We start from the raw sequence: 6,009 nt of genomic DNA, 5'->3' as shown, positions 1-6,009 counted from the left end.
GTGTGTGTGTGTGTGTGTGTGTGTGTGTGTGTGTGTGTGTGTGTGTGAGAGGTGGCACCCTGGCTGTCAAGTCTGTGTTAAGTCTTGTCAATTCTTTCTCACTAATGCTTCTCACAGACTTTTAACTTTGACTGCATGTGGTGGTGAAAAGTGCCATTCTTTCAAATACTGATGTCACTTGTATGTGGTAGTTGTTACACTCTGCAAAGTAACATTGAATGACATTTGCGCAGTAATTTTAGGCTGATTACCTGTTTGGAAAAAGTAACGCGTTAGAATGTGCAAATTTTAGAGGAATGTGCTACTTAGTAATGCATTCATCATTGATAAAGGATAAACGCCGAGATGCAAACCCCCAACATCATCTCTCAGGAACATTGTGGATATTTTGTCAGGAGCATTTGCGCCTCAGGCACAACAAGCACATACCACCAGAAAACTAATATGTTATTTGTATTTTTATTCTCTTTTCTTTTGTTGAATGGTTTTAAGTGACAAAATATTGATAGAATATTTGTTTTCATTTCACTTTTGATTTATTCAACTCAATGTATTGTAAATGACAAGCTCAAAATAAAGACCGGGTGGAAGGTGGATCCCAAAAATGCAGACTCAGATAAATAGCGATCTTAAAATATTTGTTTAAAGAAAAGCGAGAGACCAACAAAGTAGAAACCAAAATCGCTGGCGACAAAAAGCCAGGTAGATCCAATGGGAACAAAATGCTCTTGCAATTGCTAACGAAAAATTGAGAACTGAACATCCACAAAACGAAATGATAAGAGTCCAAACACACCAACATAAAACCAGTAAACATTAGCTTGATAAAGAAAATACTTACAAAACCACAAACTACCGAGGCAAAAGCAACTATGAGCAAGAGCATGAAGTCTAGAAAATGGCACATGGGCATGAACAGCAATCAAGGTCAATTATCCGACAAAGATAAGATAAGATAAGATAAGAAAAACCGTTATTAGTCTCGCAATGGAGAAATTCCCAATTCACAGCAGCAAAGTTATGAAAGGAAGAAGTAGAACAACAAAATATAGCTGCTGGAAAGGCAGCCACTCTCGCGGCGCCATCTTGAAGTCAAAATAACAAAAATAACACAACACAACACATAGGACACAGACAGTTGTGCAATCTTCACCACTTTCCTGCAGAGAAGCAGAAGTTAGAATCCTTAAATACACAGAAACATGATTGCAAAATGAGACACTTGTGCACCGCTGAAGGGTCACGCCCAACACTCCAGCTGGTGCTGAAACAAAACAAAAACAAAGCAGAGTAGAACATGACACAGTCTTTAAAATAATTAAACTCAGATGCATTTTAGATCACTTTCAAACAACCACTGTTGTACACAAAGTGCTGTACACTCCAAGCTGGAGAGGTTTGGGGGTGAGGAGCTCTGCCTCTTGATCTCACGTTCCATCCTACCCTCACTCGTGAACAAGACCCCAAGATCCAAGTCCTCCACTTGGAGCAGAATCGCATCCAGGAACTGGAGAGGACACTCCACCCTTTTCCAACTCAGGACCATGGTCTCTGATTTGGAAGTGCTGATTTTCATCCAAACTGCTTCACACTAGGTAACAAATTGCTCAAGTGAGAGTTGGAGATCACGCTTGAAAGAAGCCAACAGTACCACATCACATACAAAAAGCAGAGATGAAATACTGAGGTGATCAAACCTGACTCCCTCAACGCTGTGCCTCGGAATTCTGTCCATAAATGAAAAGAAAACAGAAGACAGGCTTGGCGGCGTTCCAGCCTTGATTGGAAATGAATCCGACTTAACGACGGCAATGCTGAACAAACTCTGACATTGGTGGAACAGGGACCGAACACCTTGTATCAGGGGGCTCCGTAGGCCGTACTCCTGAAGCACCATCCACAGAACTCCCCAAGGGACACGGTCGAACACCTTCTCAAAGTATACAAAACACATGTAGACTGGTTGGATGAATTCCCACGCCCCTTTGAGGACCCTGCTGAGGGTGGAGAGCTGGTGCACTATTCCGTGGCCGAGAACCAGATTGCTCCTCCGGGATTCGATATTCAATCTCTCAATGGACCCTCCTCTCCAGCACCCTTGAATACATCTTAACAGGGAGGCTGAGGAGTGTGATTCCTCTGTTGTTGAAATACACCCATTCTTAAAAAGAAGGGACCACCACCCTGGTCTGCCAATCCAGAGGTATTGTCCCCAATGTCATATGACGTTGTAGAGGCATGTTAATCTTGACGGCCCCACAACATCCAGAGCCTTCAGGAACTCCGAGTGGACTCACCCACCCCCAAGGCTTTGGCACTGTGGCGCTTCTCAACCACATCATTTACTTCAAGCGATAGGAAAGCCCACCTCATAGTCTCCAGGCTCTGCTTCCTCAGTGGAAAGTGTGTCGGTGGATTTGAGGGGGTCTTTCAAATTTTATCCATACTGACTAACATCCTGAATCGAGGTCAGCAGCACCCCATCTTCACTATATACAGGGTGAATGGTGCACTGCTTCCCCTTATCTTTGACATTGGATGGTGGTCCAAAATTTACTCAAAGCCGGTCGGCAGTGTTTTCTATGGCCTCACCGAGCTCCTCCCACACCGACTTTGCCACAACGACTGCCAAAGTGGCATTCCGCTTAACCAGGCAGTGCCTATCAGCTGATTCTGGAGTCCCATGGCCCCAAAAGGCCCGGAAGTTGGGTGGCCACAGAGTGACATGAGATGGCCTTGGCCACCCATGACCACCCTATAGCTCCACCCCTGTACATGGTTCATGAACTGAACATTCAAAATTTTCCATTAGTTTCAATGTGACGGTGAATGATTATCTATATGCTCCCTACGATTGGCTGCCAACCAGTTCAGGATGTAAGCTGCCTCTTGCCCGGAGTCAGCTGGGATCTAGGATTTATACAAGGCTCAAAATCTGCAGTTTTGAGGCAAAATTTGCTTATTAACACTGATTAAAGTTGTACAAAATAATTATTTAGCAAGTACCGGGATCACATTTTTGTTGTTTATTGTGGCCACCTACTTTTGAAAAAAAGAACCTTTCACTTGTACAGGAGTATTCTTTGTGAAGCCAGAACAAAATGAACTTCATTGAATTTGTTCAACACAGAAATACCTCTTTGATTCATTTTTCGCACAGGTCCTGTCTATAGTAACCTAATATCCCTGTCTGCATCAAAATCTTCCCATGTTTTTTTTTTCCCTTCACACTCTCTCACTGACCACAAGACTGTTCTGTAAGACTTGGCGCTTGAAATTTGAAGAAACCCAAAAGACAATGTGTTTTGTTGCCTCACCTAATTGCTGTTTTATTGCCTCACCGAACTCCTAAAACTTCCACAACTTTATCAAAACTGAGAGCCCATCCTACTCCCACAGAGAAAAAAATTCTGTCTCGTCCCAGTCCTGAACCCAAGCAAAAATTAAAATAAAATCCGGTCCCATCCTTCTTACCAGTGGCGGATGCTAGTCTGTCAAGGAGGGAAAGCTCAATTTCGGGATACATCATAAAATGTGTCTTTGTATTTATACGTGAATTCTACTCTCCGTTCCTTTTCCAAAAAAAAATGAAAAGGATGCCTTCACCATAAGATCGGTGATTGGCTCATTTCGCTGTCAATTAAAAAAACGATTCAGCTTCAGACAGATCATCCAATCATCATGCAGAAAAGCTGAGCGTCCGGGCCAGCCGATAAACGCCCACTGTCTATAGACTCCCAGAGACGCTGAGCGTCCGATGGGCGGGACACAAACAGCATTTATCCAAAGACTCGTCTCGTTTCAATGCATTGGGACAACCTACACTGAACTCTCTAGACACCCAGCGTCCGCGCGGTCGACGCTCAGCGTCCACACAGTTTAAAGCACAGTGAAGCTGTGGGAATGAATGAGAAGAGAGTCGCGTCCTAACCAGTAATAAGAAGCTGATTCGGAACAAAAGTTGAGCGCGTTGTAGCGCATATTTATTCAATGACATGTCCGCAGAATTGTACGCACACACATACCGTATTTTCCACACTATAGGGCGCACCAAAAAGTCTTCCATTTTCTTAAAAGCTCACTGAGCACCTTAAAATCCGGTGCGTCTTTTGTATGGTCATTACGGTAATACATCGACTCCAAGATGGCTCCTTCCTGGAGACATGCTTCCAATGTTATAACTTGCTGTTGGTTCAGTGAACTGTGTCACTGCTTTATTAAATAAGTTTTTGTTGCAGCTCCGAAAAAAGGAGATCTGTGGTGTTAATTTTTTAAAATGCACACTTTATGAATGTCTTTCACAGTCTCAACAAATACAGTTAGGTCTGTGAGTTTCCTGCCTTTCCTTCTTCCTTCGACTCGAGAGGCGTTCATGACCACCTTGGAAAAACGTAAATTAACGATTCCTTAATTGAAACTAGGAAAATTGAAAATAATGCATCAAAACAGAAAATCAAGCGAGGAAATCAAAAAATAAAGTCTCTAGCCCCCCTACAGAATTTATTTTGTGATTTCCTCGTTTGTGAATACAGTACACAACAAAGGAATAAATAACAAACACGCCTGAGACAGTCCCCATCTGATCTTTCCACTGGAGCTAAGCTCAAGGAAATGCCAAAATAAATTCTCTCAGGGGTCTCTAGAAGTTATTTTCTGATTTCCTCGCGTGATTTTCTGTTTTGATGCATTACTGTATTTTTGATATTCCTAGTTTCAATCGTTAATTTACGTTTTTTGGAGGCGGTCATGAACGCCTCCCGAGTCAAATGAAGGGCTGTGGCTTCATCTAGTGGATGCATTGTAGATTGCGCCTAATAATGCAGTGTGTTTAATATGTGAAAAAAATTACAAAATAGACAATTCATTGAAGGTGCGCCTCATAGTCCAGTGCACATTTTCGTGCGGAAAATACGGTATATTTGATCACTTACTTTTTGATATTTTAGGCCCTAAAATTTAGGGGAAGCTGAGCTTCCCTTGCAGTCTTAGAGCAATCGCTTCTGCTCCTCACGGTGAAAACAACTCGCATTTCTGTACTGATCCCACTTTGCAGGTGAGCTTCAAAACGGCTGCACATCTGAGTTATTCTTTTCCCCTAGTGGATAATCCTGCTCCCGACTACTCCCGTGAAGTTTTTTTTTCCTGCAGCACCCCAATCGGGTGATCAATGATTAAATTTCCATGGGATTACTGGGACCCAGAAGATTCCTGAAAAAAAAAAACTCTAGAATCAACTCCCTATAGCAGGGGTCAGGAATCTCTGTCTCACGAGCCATATGTGGCTCTTTTGATGACTGCATCTGGCTCACAGATAAAACAAAATATTCTTGCTTGTTTAATCCATCTATCGATTTTTTTACTGCTCATTTCCTGTTCAGGGTCTGCAGTTGGCTCCAGGAGCAATTTTGATTGGAGAATACTGGCCTACGTTGGCCACTGCTGTGGAAACAGGTTAACGCCCCCTTTTGAATCAGCCCGCTCAGTCATTAGCTCAAAGCCAATCCTAAACAAATAAGATGGCGAAAAGAAAAAAAGATGATGAGTGTGGTTGACTTGAGGAAGAATGGACCGAAGGATTCGCCTTTGTGGAGAGAACAGGTTCTGCGGTGTGTCTGATTTGCAATGACAAAATACCGTCGATGTAGCGGTCGAATGGAAAGCGGCACTTTGACACGCCCCATGCTACGTTCCCATCAAAATAACCTGCGAGAGACAGCGGAAAGGAAGCGTGCAAGCTACTGAGCAGGGTGCAAGCTAGCCGGCAGCAACTCCGTGTATGGACCCGGCAAGCTGACTATAATTCCGCACGTTTTGCTGGATTTTGAGCAATCGTGAGGAACGGAAAACCATTCATATTAATGGTGAGTATTACCACAAAATTATTTAAAAGGCTTTTTATACTGACATTTTGTTTAATTCACTATTAAAATCAGTGGCGGACCCTGAGGGCCAGCAAGGCCTTCTCTGCTGGCCTAAACATTCTCAGAAAAGTAAATTTACTTTTATGTA

General features: G+C 42.9%; 1 protein-coding gene across 1 annotated transcript in view; it reads right to left on the bottom strand.

The window, feature by feature from the left end:
• The window catches only part of LOC109521709 (CD209 antigen-like protein E), a 19,246-nt gene that overhangs the window by 5,264 nt on the left and 7,973 nt on the right, over positions 1 to 6,009 (bottom strand). The window lies entirely within an intron of this gene.

This window comes from Hippocampus comes, unplaced genomic scaffold (assembly GCF_001891065.2).
Source record: "Hippocampus comes isolate QL1 unplaced genomic scaffold, H_comes_QL1_v1.1 scaffold158, whole genome shotgun sequence".
NCBI classification, from domain to species: Eukaryota; Metazoa; Chordata; class Actinopteri; order Syngnathiformes; family Syngnathidae; genus Hippocampus; species Hippocampus comes.
This window is presented reverse-complemented; position numbering and strand designations above follow the sequence as displayed.